General features: G+C 50.6%; 1 pseudogene; it reads right to left on the bottom strand.

Moving 5' to 3' along the window:
- Window positions 1-1,633: 1,633 nt before the first annotated feature.
- On the bottom strand, window positions 1,634-1,786 carry LOC138496191 (5.8S ribosomal RNA; annotated as a pseudogene).
- Between the last annotated feature and the right edge of the window lie 12,715 nt (window positions 1,787-14,501).

The raw sequence follows: 14,501 nt of genomic DNA, 5'->3' as shown, positions 1-14,501 counted from the left end.
GGTTTGCTACGGACCTCTACCAGAGTACACTGTGTCTTTGCCCTGCCCAGGCATAGTTCACCATCATTCGGGTCTTACCATACATGCACATGCTCAACCTGCCCAACAAAGTGGGTGAGAGGTGCTAGTGATGTGCACAGCACAATGGGATCCCACTTCATCCGGTGTGCACAGCCCTCACATTTGTTGTGTCACAGGATTTTGTTTGCCTCTCTGACTTGCGTACGTGATAGACCCATTGGCCTGTGTTCCAAGACATGTTGGATGGGTAACCAACATCACCACAGACCCCTGCTGCCCTTTGTAGGTCTCCCCGTCCGTTGCTACATGGTTTGGGTACACTGAGGACAGTCCACCTCAGTGGACAGTCACACCTGGAGTAGAGGGCCCCGTCCTCTGTCTCTGCCCCAGTGACCCCCGAAAGGGGCTGGGACTGTTGCTGGAGGAGGGCATGCCAGTGGTCAATCCCCTTGGCCCTGTGGACATGGTGAAATTGTAGCCAGTGGCTGTTACACTCTCCACTGGAGCAAAGAGTCACCAGCCCCTGGGGCATACTCAGCTGAACTGGGGTCAGTCGCGGTACACCACCATGGAGGAAATGCACCCTGTGGGGGCTGGATGTGCCCAGGTGGTGGTCCTGCTAGGAAAGCCACTGTGCTGGGTGACCAACCTTCCCACCTAGTTGACTCCTCTGGCTGTACTGCACGGACCCCACCCTTTCACCTATTGATGGTTGCACAACCTTCTGAACTCTCTCTTCAAAGTACTTTTCAACTTCCCCTTATGATACTTGTTGGCTATCGGTCTTACACCCATACATAGCCTTAGATGGAGTTTACCGCCCACTTCAGCTGCATTCCCAAGCACCCGACTCAGAGAATACCTGATCCTGGTGTGCGTCTGGCTGCTAACAACCTAACACCATCCGTGTGGTGGGCCGCAAACAGAAGGACTTGTGCCACCTGAGTGATGCTGCAGAGTCAGTCTTCTGTATGCCACATTTCCTCCATCCGCCGCTGGACATGGATTCAGCGCTGGGATGTTCCCTCTTCATTTTGCGTTAGTCAGGGAATCCTGGTTTGTTTCTTTATCTCTACTTAGTGAGGTGCTCACATTCAGTTTGTTGCCACATCTGATCTGAGACCGTAGCTGGGGAGCCGATGCTCGGGATGCTGATCCAGGACTCTGGTCCAGGGATGTTGGGGATTTTCCTAGCTTGGCGCATCCGGTGCAATCAAGTGTGCGCTGTCCCAAACTGCGCCGAAGCCCATCTGGGGAGAGGGTGCATGATGGACATGGTGCGAGACCTGCGTCCCAGGACCGTCCCATGCAGGCAGCTGTGGGACACCACCGACAGCCACATGTGACACACAGCCAGCTGCTCTGGGATTGGGGAATGTGCATTGGAGTGTCTAGGCCACCACCACCACCAGGTTCATGCTGGTGATCCCAAACCCACAAGCAGGGAAACGGGAAGGCCAGGATGTGATGGCAACAAGCCTCTGCGTCAGGTCTATGAATCCAGCAATGGTGCCAATCTGGGGTCTGACCTTAGCGGTACAAAGGGAACGTGGTCCCTGCTTCAGCTCCAGTTGCACATCGGGGTGGGTCCCCGGGGCAATTGAAGTTCAAGTGACCCTTAGACAGGAGTAGCCCCAGTAGGAACATGGGCTGCAAAGTGAGTTTGAAGTGTTGATGATCAATGTGTCCTGCAAATCATATGAATTATCAAAGCTAGCTGCGTTCTTCATTGAAACAAGAGCCGGGTGATCCACCGACAAGAGTCACAGACAACTTTCATTAATCCAGATGTTGGCCTGAACCTGCTGGTGCAGGAGAGGCTGGGGGAGGCAGCACCACCGTCCTGCCTGCATGGCGATATGGACCTGTGTCCCGTCTAGCTTCCCCATTTGGGAATCAGCCAAGAACATCATGGTTTATAACAAACAGATTACAGATGCTCACCATGTGAAGCCGGCCTGCCATTCACTATGCAAGCACAATGTGGCATCTCACAGTGATGGAGACAGGCAGCCTGCTCCTCTGTTGGCTAACCTGGCTTTTCAACTCATATCGCCCAGCCATGACACCCTACTTCCTTTTCGGGGGGACAGAGTGCAGGGCTGAAGGCAGCAGGGGAGGAGGAGTGGTCTGGAGGGACAGCTAGTCTTATTTGTTTATTTATGTCGGTATTCCGGCACTAACTCTACCGTGGTGGAATTAGCGCTAACGCTGTGTGTTGCCACAGACTTACTGCCGAACAACTTGTGGTATGACGTAATTCCACCAAAAATGTATGGAATTACAGTGTTGCCACCATGGCGGTCAGCAGAATTTCTGCTGGCAGAAATACCACCAGCGGAAATTCCACTCACAGAAATTCGTCATCCCTATATAAGGAAGCACCACAGTGGCCATTTTGGAAATCACAATCCATTGAATCTCTTGAGATAGGAGTGCCATCCAGACACCCAGCTAAGGCCAAACATGTCCTCAGGAAAGGGCAAAGGCAGGGTGCACAATATGCAGCAGAAGCCCACATTCACGGAGCAGGCGCTCACAGTGTTGGCAGAGCAAGTGATTGCCCACTCTGAGGAGCTGTGTGGGGCATCGCACAGGAAGACCAGCCAACAGCGCAAAAACAATATATGGGCGGAAATCAGGGAGAAGGTGGTGGCCCTAGGGCACAACTAACATGAGGTTGAGGACATGAAGAAGAGGTCGAAATACCTCAAGGCCAAGGTCAGGAGCCTCATCTCCATCCACCTCCGGGAGACAGCTGCCACTGGAGGTGGCTCAGTGCAACCCTTGCAACTGAAACTGTGGGAGGAGATGGTCACTGGGATACTGTACATGGCTGGGATCAAGGGTGTGCGCACGGCAGAGCTAAGAACCAGCAGCAAGGCTGAATCTGATGAGTACCACAATGACACATACACCTATTAATGGACAACATGCAGGCATCAATGAACACCCACACTGCCATGCTAGCAAGTGAAGTGATCCCCAGCAAGCAATCACCAGCCATGTCAGACACGAGGCCACAATGATAGCAACCAGACACCAGGCCACAATGATAGCAACCAGTGGACACAGGACCCCCCTGACATGACACCTGTGCACAGTCAACATAGCCACCATGCAACTTGTCCCTACCCATGGATGTACAACTGTGGACAGTACGTCACAGCAACTAGCCCCTCGACTACGATGGCCCATGTACACACACATTGAGGAGTACATATCTGACAACATGGCCACCTGACCCACACACAACCAAATGCACGGCACCCACCTGACTGCACCACTGGATACCTGCCACCAACAGACCTGATACACCACTGGACAGGACAGCCTGTAGCCAAACGCATCCCAAGGATGCACCACCAAATGAAGCTGGCCCACCCACACCTGGCCGCCCAGTTACAATGTATGCCATGCACACAGCAGCCGACACATGATACCAGTGCCCCAGGAGGCCCAACACACACTGATGACAAGTACAAGTGGCAGTGAATGTTGATTTGCCAAGCACCTCATCACCAATGTGTTAACGCAACAGGAATGCAAGACACCCAGGAAGGGACCAGGGAGGCTGGCCCCTCCACAAAACCAGCACCAACCACTGCCAGCAAGCAGCCAGGCTAAGGCAGTTCGGGATTGGGAGTGTGCCACCAAAGAAGAGGCACCAGGCCATCAGGCCACTGACAGCTATCTGTCCGTCCAGAAGGACACGGCCATGGGCCCACCACAGACCCCAAGTGTGCAATCTGTTCCATCAGAGACAAGCCAGGACAAAACCACATTGGCTTCGACTGCGGATCAACAGGTGCATCATCGTGTGGGGGACAGCCTGCAATCAGAGCAGGCAACTGCAGGCACAGATGTCGAGGAGTATGAGAGTGCCTCCCATGTGTCCAGCCACCTACATTCCCCCATCTGCCAATTTTTGCCTGAGTCCTCCCCCTTGCGCAGCCTCTCCCCACTGCACACACCACTATCCCACCATGATTCATGCCATGCCCTGCGTTGCGCAGAGGACTCATCTGATGAGCAGGCCAGGTATGCTCACCATCAAAGGCAGCATGAGGAACATGACTGAGGTCAATCAGCATGGTCAGTGCCAGCCCCCACACTCCAGGCCATCTGGCACTGTCTGGACTGCATGGAACAGAGGCAGGCGGAAATGCATACCATTGATAAAGAACACTTGGGGCATGCTGAGGCCATGCTTGACTGCATTCAGGGGGCATCAAGACAGTTGTCGAGGTCAAATGACCATCTCTGCAGGCACACAGTGACACACAATGCCAGCCTGTGCTTCATAGCCAGAGGGTGCGGTAGCTGGCTGAACAAATGTCCTCGCCACATGAGTCCATGGCCAGAGCCACGTATGGGTTGTGGTGCTCTGTTCCCTCCTCCAGCCTCTTCCTCATTAGAGATAGGGCGGACATTGTCCTCATTTGCAGGCATTTCAACATTCCTGCGAATGCACACGTTGTGCAGCATGGCACAGAACACTACGATTTTCCATACTTTTTCTGGGCTCTACATCAGTGTACCACCTGTGTGATGGAGGCCCATGTACCTGGATTTCAGAAGGCCAAATTCCCGCTCAATACATGATCTTGTTCTCCTCTGTGTCTGATTATAGGCTATCCCCTGTGGTGTAGCAGGGTTTCTCACGGGGGTCATTAGCCATGCCAACTGGGGTATCCAGCGTCACCTGCAAAACATGAATGGACTGTGTGAGACATGGCAGTGTGAGGGCCGGGGAACAAGTTAATGGTCCTGCGTGTATACCCCTATGTACATGACACAGTGGGTGGACATGGTGCACCTTGTGTGCATCAGGGTTGATGGCATATGGGCTACATGGCTCCCTTGCAGTCATACAGATTATTGGAGTCGACAGTCATGTGGTGTCTGTCACTGCGGTGACATTGGCAATGCACTGGTCAACTATGGTGTGGCAGTATGCCATGTAGGGTACATGGCAATGCTTACATGGGTTGTACGTTGGCCTGAATGTGTGGTGCTGCCTTGCATGGCTGGATGCCCTGTGTCATCACATGTTTCATGTCTGTGTCCTGGGGTGGGTCAGTCAGGGTGCCTGGCCTATTCTGTGTGTTGGTGTTGTCACATCATAGGACTTGTGGTTCATTCACTTTACTACTGCTTATGTGCCCCAGGTGTGTGTCAGTGATTTTGGCAGTCAGGTCTAAGTGGTACTTACCCACAAGCCAGGTGTGCTGTTGTAACGCTCACCTGACTCCCACGGAGGCGCTGGCCTGGTTCGCGCTGCTGTGACCTCTTCTAAGGTGATGCGCAGGGTTCGGAAGACGGACTGGACCGGGCCCCCAAATCTGGCTTGTCTGGCTCGCAGAAGTATCCTTCTGTAGGCGAAAATAGGGGATTAACTGTCTGCGGGGTAATGCAATCAGCCTCCCACTTTCCCCTCTCACCCTCCTCGAAACCCTTCTGTGATTCCTCGTAGCGTCTCACCTTAGGGTCTGGAAGGACGAGCTCTCCATCCTGCTTCTGATGCAGGGGCGCGTTGGTATCCAGTTACTTCACTGGATTTTCGGATTGGTGAGAACCAAACTTGCTTGGCTTCCAGGTAAGTTTTTTGATAAGAGGTTCCCCTTGTGTCCATGCATTAATGTACTAATGCTAGTGTCTTTTTCCCCATAGGGGCCGGGGTATGGAATGCCAGGGAACAGGCACCGACCCGAGATGAGAGGTGAAATCCTTGTAGAAATCAGGTAAGTCTTTAATGAGCGTTTTTGGTAATGTCTTTTCATTCGCTCATTAACGCTGATGTCTCTTTTTCCCCTTAGGGGCCGGGGTCCGGAAATGCCAGGATGCGGCGCGGACCCGAAATGAAGAGGGAATGAATCAACAGGTAAGTCTTAACATGGAGATTTAGCTTTCCTTATTCCCTTTTCTCTCTCACCTTTTGTTCTGGTCTTTTTCTCCCTAGGCGCTGGGGCGTGACTGCGAATCCGGATGATCGCTGCTGAACATGGAGGCGCCCTGTAAAGGTGAGTGGAATGTGGCGCTGCAGCGATCGACGCGATGAGCTTTTAAATAAAAGTCTTCCTTTTCAGGATTGTCGGCGAGATGTCTCCAGGATGCGGATTTAGCAGGTAAGGACTTTTCCTTCTTCTGTTCTCTTCTTCTCTTCCTTTGCAGGTGATCCAGGATGCTGGCAGGCATGGCAGAAGTCAGGATGCAGGAGCAGACACGGTGAGCGTCCAGCTGCTAGATGTAGAACAACGCGAAGCACGTGTGGCTGTTCTGGTGGGGTTTAAATAGCCTTGGAAGAAGTTCCAGGTATGTATCCTTCCTCCTATCAGGTATGTATCCTTCCCCGACCACGCCCGGATGGTAAATTAGTCCCACAGGTAAAGTAGTTCCTTTCAGGCCTCAAGGAGGCCGGGATCCTGCAGCATGGTCTGCATCAGGTAAGTGCACCCAAGCACTTCCATAATGAGCCTGGCGCCTATGGCGCCAGGACTGATGTCTTTTATGAGCCTGGCGCCATAGGCGCCAGGACACTGTCCAAAGGGCCCCTATATGGGGTTGCTGGGTCCTTCCTTGGGGACTGTATGTCCGCTTTGGGGGACGCAGGGTTTGAACCGGCTCCCCGGGAGCGGGCATCATGACAGCACTCCCCCCCAAGGCCCCTCCCAAGGTTGTTCCCTCCGGGGGTTTTGGTTTGTCTGGGAAGAGTCGGTGGAATTTCCTGACTAATCGAGGTGCATGCACATGGTCGCTGAGTTCCCACGACCTCTCCTGAGGTCCGTACCCCTTCCAATCAATTAGGTAGAACAGTTTTGACCTAAACATTTTTGAGTCTAAAATGTTCTTCACTTCGAATTCGGGCTCCCCATCTATTAGAATAGGTTCTGGAGGTTTGAGTAGTCGGGTTCCGGGTACCACTGGTTTCAGAAGTGACACATGAAAAACAGGGTGAATTCGCATACTAGCTGGTAAATCAAGTTTAACAGCCACTGGGTTAATTATTGCCGTAATAGAATAAGGTCCCAGATATTTTGGGTTAAAAGTTCGAGGCCCTTTGAGTGGTAAATGTCTGGTAGCTAACCACACTTGATCCCCAATCTGATACGGAGGTGCTTCACTCCGATGTAGATCAGCATTCTCCTTGTATTTTCTCTTGGCTTGTTGTAAATGCGTAGTTGCCTCTTTGAAGGCTTGGGTAATTGTAGAATGCAGATGTTCTACTGCAGGCATTCCGAGGTTCTGAGGTGAGTCAAGGTTTGAGGTTCGAGGGTGATGCCCAAACAAAGTATAAAAAGGACTGTGGCCAGTTCCAGAGTGTACCGAATTATTATACGCGTATTAGGCTATCCAAAGAATGTCTTTCCAGTTGCTTTCAGATTGCTGTAACATACACCGTAAGAATTGCTCAAGGGTCTGATTTGTCCTCTTGGTCTGACCATCGGTCTGAGGGTGGTGACTGGTCGATAATCTTATGTCGATCTGCGCCATTTGACAACATTTGCGCCAGAAGTGGGAAATGAATTGGCTTCCCCGGTCAGAGATTAGTATAGATGGGAATCCATGTAGCCGAACAATATTTTAGAGGAATTTTTTGGCTAGGACAGAAGCTGAAGGTAAACCTTTCAAAGGAATAAAGTGGGCCATTTTGGAAAACAAATCCACAATTACCAGAATAGTATTGTACCCCGAACAAGGAGGCAGGTCCGTAATAAAATCCATTGATAGGGTGTGCCAGGGTGCTGGCGGTATGTCTAGAGGTTGAAGGAGACCGGCTGGTCTTTTCTTTTGACTTTTATTTTGGGCGCAAACACCACAGGACATCACAAAAGATTTAACATCTTTTCGCCAAGAGGGCCACCAAAATTGTCGTTTCACCTTTTCCTCTGTCTTGGCAATACCGGGGTGTCCCTCTATTAATGCATCATGATAACCGGAAATACCTAGTTCGTGTAATTCCTTATGTGGTAGGAATAAGCGTCCTTGGAAATAAGGTAAACCATTATCTATGGTAAAGTCTGATCCCTTTTTTATCCAATCCTGTAAGGTTGTAGGGTCCAGGAGTTGTTTCACTCTGGCTTGAATGTCTTCAAGCGTCTGTAACAAAGTCATGCCTAGAATCCTCTGTTCGGGAATTATTGGTACTGGTTCTGAGTTTGTATCAGATTCTCCCATTCCAATTCGGGATAAGGCGTCTGCTTTGCCATTCTTGCAGCCAGGTCGATAGGTAATCACAAAATCAAATTCAGCGAAAAACAAAGCCCATCAGAGCTGCCGTGATGACTGAGCCGTGGCGGTTTTCAAATACTGTAAATTCCGGTGATCAGTGATCACTGTGATGGTATGTTGAGCGCCAAGCAGATAATGCTGCCAGGCTTTAAAAGCGGACTTAATGGCTAACAGTTCTTTGTCCGTGATTGCATAATTAACCTCGGGTGCCGAGAATTTTCTGGACCAAAATGCTACGGGATGCAGTTGGTTGGTTTCGGGATCTCCTTGGGACAGGACAGCTCCCATGGCTAGGCTGGATGCATCAGTCTCGACGACATAAGGGAGATCTGGACACGGGTGTTTCAATATAGGTGCGGAGGTAAACTTAGCTTTTAAATCCTGGATTGCCTGCTCGGCTTCTTCAGACCATTCAAAACGTTTATTTTTCCTCAAGAGTGCAGTAATGGGTTGTACCACGCGTGAAAATTCCGGGATAAACCTGCGATAGAAATTGGCAAAGCCGAGCATGCTTTGAACCCCTTTTACAGAGCTAGGTGATGGCCATTTGAGGATGGCATCCACTTTTCTTGAGTCCATTCGGACTCCTTTGGGTGTCAGGATGAAACCTAGAAACTCGACTTCCGTGGTATGGAAAACACATTTCTCCAATTTAGCAAATAGTTTGTGTTGGCGCAGTTTTTCAAGTACTGCCCTGACGTGTTTTCTGTGATCAGATTCCGAAGAGGAGTACACCAGAATGTCATTGATATATACGACAACACAAACATCGATGAGTTCCCGAAGGACATCATTCATGAAGTATTGGAAGGCAGCCGGCGCGTTACACAATCCGAAAGGCATCACCTGGTACTCGAATAATCCGTATTTAGTACGGAAGGCAGTTTTCCATTCGTCGCCTTCTTTAACTCGTACCAGATGATAAGCCCCCCGGAGATCTAACTTGGTGTATATGCAAGCGTCCTTCACCTGGTCAAGGAGTTCAGGGATCAGAGGCAGAGGATAACGGTTTTTAACCGTTATCTGGTTCAATGCGCGGTAATCGATACAAGTTCTAAGGTCGCCTTCTTTTTTGGGCACGAAGAACAAAGCCGAGGATGCCGGGGACTTTGACGGGCGAATAAAACCATTAGCTAGGTATTGATCCAAATATTGTCTCAAATGCAGATTCTCAGGTTCGGTAAGGGCATAAATCCTGCTACAAGGGGGTTGTGAGCCGGGCACCAGATCGATTTGGCAATCGTACGATCTGTGAAGAGGTAACATGTTGGCCTGTTCCTTTTGGAAGACGTCCTGAAAGTCTTGGTATGCCGGAGGTAGTTGCATGGAGGCAGAGGTTACAGATGCTAGATTAATCTTCAGGTTTTCTGGGTGGCAGGTTTGTGTACAATCTGGGAAGGTTATTCTCTTAGCTCGCCAATCAATTCAAGGATTATGTGTTTCTAACCAAGGGATTCCAAGAATAACCTGAAACTGTGGAGCCTTGATTACATCAAACACAACACCCTCCCGATGGCCGTCGGGACCAATAAGAGTCACCTCAGTAGTGGAATGTGTTACCGGTCCAGAGGCAATTTCAGTTCCATCGACTGTGGTGATGACATCTTTGCTGGTTTTAGGACGGAGAGGGAGGTTAATCCTAGAGACCAATTCACGATCCACATAGTTTCCAATAGCCCCACTATCGATGTATGCCTTTATTGCATGCAACCGCTTAGGCTGTTCTGGATCTACGAGAACCATTGGCACAATGAAATGCGAGGTCTGAGAGTTAGTTTTCAAGCTCGGCAAGCGGACCCCTACACTTGTCGGGCGGAGTCGTTTCCCGAAACAGAGTCTTCATGGTTTTTATCAGCAGCTCCTACCGCCTTTCGGGGCGGTTTTGCCGGGCAATCTCGTAGAAAGTGTCCAGAATTCCCACAATAAAGACATAATTTTAACTGCCGCCTCCTTTCACGTTCCTTTTGAGTTAAGGGTCCTTTAACCCCTCCAATTTGCATAGGCTCAGAGACATCAACTCCCTTGGGATTAGCATGGGTCTTGACCAACACCCGGGTCTCAAACCTGGATCGATCTGCTTTTCTGTTTTGAAGTCTGTGATCCAATTGGACCACTAAGTCTATATACTCTGTGCATTCTTGGGGCGGATTTACAACTCGGGCCAAGACATCTTTAAGTTCTCCGCGTAGGCCTCGATAAAACAACGTGACTCTTTTATCCTCTGGCCATCCCGTGTCCACAATTAGTCTATTAAAGGTTGCAATATAGGATAGGAGGTCCTGATTGCCCTGTCGCAGGGATAGAAGTTCGTCATCCAGAGCCTGCCCCTGAGAGTGTCGAGCAAATAACCTTTCCATGCTTGCTTGAAATCTTTGAAAATCACGGAGAATCGGGTCATCTTGAGTAACCAGTGGAACTGACCAATCGGCAGCGCAGCCGCTGAGATATGACAATACAAAGGCTACCTTGGTCTGATCATTAGGGAAGGCCCCAGGTCTGCATAGGAAGTGCAAACGACACTGATCCATGAATACGGCGAATCGTTTGGGGTCCCCAGCAAAGCGTTCGGGTGGGGCCAGCGGCATGTTTCCAGGTAGATTAATCTGCACAGGGTTACTGGAAACCACAGGAGCGGGGTTCCCTTCGGAACCGGGTAGAGGAGTTTGCCCAGCTTGACCTTGCAAAAGCTGTCTGGCCAGGTCATCAGTTCTTTCCTTTGATATTATTAATTCCCTCCTGAGGGCATTAGTCTCTTGACGAGCGGCATGTACTTCGGCCCGTAATTCCCCCAGTAATTGGGCCAACTGATCAGTCTCAGAACTTTCCATAGCGCCTGGGTGGGAATTTGTAGGAAGGCTTCGCGTTCTGTAACGCTCACCTGACTCCCACGGAGGCGCTGGCCTGGTTCGCGCTGCTGTGACCTCTTCTAAGGTGATGCGCAGGGTTCGGAAGACGGACTGGACCGGGCCCCCAAATCTGGCTTGTCTGGCTCACAGAAGTATCCTTCTTTAGGCGAAAATAGGGGATTAACTGTCTGCGGGGTAATGCAATCAGCCTCCCACTTTCCCCTCTCACCCTCCTCGAAACCCTGCTGTGATTCCTCGTAGCGTCTCACCTTAGGGTCTGGAAGGACGAGCTCTCCATCCTGCTTCTGATGCAGGGGCGCGTTGGTATCCAGTTACTTCACTGGATTTTCGGATTGGTGAGAACCAAACTTGCTTGGCTTCCAGGTAAGTTTTTTGATAAGAGGTTCCCCTTGTGTCCATGCATTAATGTACTAATGCTAGTGTCTTTTTCCCCATAGGGACCGGGGTACGGAATGCCGGGGAACAGGCACCAACCCGAGATGAGGGGTGAAATCCTTGTAGAAATCAGGTAAGTCTTTAATGAGCGTTTTTTGGTAATGTCTTTTCATTCGCTCATTAACGCTGATGTCTCTTTTTCCCCTTAGGGGCCGGGGTCCGGAAATGCCAGGATGCGGCGCAGACCCGAAATGAAGAGGGAATGAATCAACAGGTAAGTCTTAACATGGAGATTTAGCTTTCCTTATTCCCTTCTCTCTCTCACCTTTTGTTCTGGTCTTTTTCTCCCTAGGCGCTGGGGCGTGACTGCGAATCCGGATGATCGCTGCTGAACATGGAGGCGCCCTGTAAAGGTGAGTGGAATGTGGCGCTGCAGCGATCGACGCGATGAGCTTTTAAATAAAAGTCTTCCTTTTCAGGATTGTCGGCGAGATGTCTCCGGGATGCGGATTTAGCAGGTAAGGACTTTTCCTTCTTCTGTTCTCTTCTTCTCTTCCTTTGCAGGTGATCCAGGATGCTGGCAGGCGTGGCAGAAGTCAGGATGCAGGAGCAGACACGGTGAGCGTCCAGCTGCTAGATGCAGAACAACGCGAAGCACGTGTGGCTGTTCGGGTGGGGTTTAAATAGCCTTGGAAGAAGTTCCAGGTATGTATCCTTCCTCCAATCAGGTATGTATCCTTCCCCGACCACGCCCGGATGGTAAATTAGTCCCACAGGTAAAGTAGTTCCTTTCAGGCCTCAAGGAGGCCAGGATCCTGCAGCATGGTCTGCATCAGGTAAGTGCACCCAAGCACTTCCATAATGAGCCTGGCGCCTATGGCGCCAGGACTGATGTCTTTTATGAGCCTGGCGCCATAGGCGCCAGGACGCTGACCAAAGGGCCCCTATATGGGGTTGCTGGGTCCTTCCTTGGGGACTGGATGTCCGCTTTCGGGGACGCAGGGCTTGAACCGGCTCCTCGGGAGCAGGCATCATGACAGCTGTCCTTTTTGCCTCTCCATGTACGCAGGCAGGGTGCTTTTGTGCAGAATCAATGAATCACGTGTGGCTCTAGGATATCGAGCACAGAAGTGACTGATGGTGAGGTCGGCATTGCAGGTCATCTGCACACTCATCGAGTGATCTTGTTTCTGGTTGTGGCATGCCTGTTCTGTTGCCTGGGGTGGTACCAAAACCACATGGGTGCAATCCAATGCCACAATGGTGTTGGGGAAATGGGCAATGATGTAGAACCTTGCCTTGGCTGCATGCGCCAGTGCCTGGGTGATGGGCATGGAGATGTGCAGATGTGCGTTTGTCATTAGCGCATCCAGGACTTGGTCCTGCACCTTGGACAATGTGGGCTGGGACATGCCATGCAGAGTCCCAACTGTGTGCTGGAAGGCGCCTGTGCCATAGAAATGTAGGACTGCCACCAGCTTCAGCAGGGCTGGGGGGTGGCTGTCCTGATGGAATTGGCACTCTGCAGTTGTGTCTCTGTCAGGGTAAGCAGGTTGGTGATGGCTGGGCGGTCCAGTCTGTATGAGGTGACTAATTGGCTGTCTGTGAGTTTCCATGGGGATGGTCAGACACGTGGTATGGTTGCCTTCTGCAGTATGCGGCTCCTACTCCTTGGTTTTCTTGTCTCCTTCCCTGCTTTGGTCCAACATGCTGATGTAGCTCAATGTAGAGTAGCATGTTGTGTAGCCCGTAATCTACGTCTGCTTGAGGCTGCATGTTGCTAGGATGTGTTGTGGGTGGGTGTGGGCATTTCATACTCCACCTGAGTGTCTCAGGTGCATCTGGGCCTTGATTTGTGACACCTGTATGCATTTACCTCCATATTTTTTGTGGAGGTAGTTGTGCTGTGTTTTTGGAGGAATTATCTCATATTTTTGGAGTTAATTCTGCTGTTTTTGTACTTGTGGTAATGTTTTTTTGTTATTTGGCAGTGATTCCATTGGCAGAATTTGCCCCAGCGCTGTTTCCGCTGATTTCCGGTGGATTTACCGCTGGAGGTAATTCCTCCAGAGGTAATTCCGCAGTGGAGTTACAGCCGATTTTTGGTTCAATTGTAATTTGGCATAGCGGTAAAGTTGGCGGTAATGGTGTTACCGCCAATTCTTCCACTTAGTACCAAGCTCGTAATGAGGCCCAATATGTCTAGTGCATATGTTCAGGTTAACATTACAGTCATTCAGCGAGAAGAAGCCGGTTCCATTCCTGTGAGCCCCAGTTCCCTGACCTCCGCTGCTCATCCACTTCATTGTAACTCCCCTCCTCAAGGCAGCGCCCACCCATGCCCTGTGAAGGTTCAGGACCCTTCACTCTAAAGCTTCAATCCATGTTGCCCAATTATCTATGGCGAACGTAAGTTTAATCACACTTCAAGCTAATCCGAAACCTTATGCCACACTGTGTAACGTGTCCCTTCATCTACCGGAGTGTACATCTGTGAGGCAACGCCCATTTCAGCCTGCGCTTACTTACATATCTCCCTACGCCACTCCCCCAGCCTGGGTCCCGCACATGCCTTGCAGACCATGGTGACTGCCCTTATAGCCAGAATGAGACTCAACAATACCACTCTGAAAAAAGCACTGCATTGTCTGCACTTCCTAATGGGCAACAGCCCCAGTATACAGTGTTGCATTGTGAGTTGGATCCAGGCAGCAACCAAATCAGACATCCCTTCACACATTCCTTCCCAGAACCCCTTCCCCGATTACAGTCCCACCACATGTGCAGAAAAGGACCCTGTTGCTCCCTGACACCTCCAGCAAGAAGGATCTGTGGTAGGCACCATTTAATTCACCCTTACCGGAGTGCAATAAGCCTGCCTCACTATCTTGTATTGTATTCATTGAAAGGGCACATTCCTAGAAAACTGCTTGGCATGCCTGAGAACCCTGTTTCATTCCCCATACAAAAATGGCTCCCCTATATACCTCTCCCATTTACCCATCA

Source organism: Ambystoma mexicanum, chromosome 10, assembly GCF_040938575.1.
Source record: "Ambystoma mexicanum isolate Mex_15411 chromosome 10, UKY_AmexF1_1, whole genome shotgun sequence".
Lineage (NCBI taxonomy): Eukaryota > Metazoa > Chordata > Amphibia > Caudata > Ambystomatidae > Ambystoma > Ambystoma mexicanum.
Note: the sequence above shows the minus strand (reverse complement) of the source record. Positions and strands in the feature narration are given on the sequence as shown.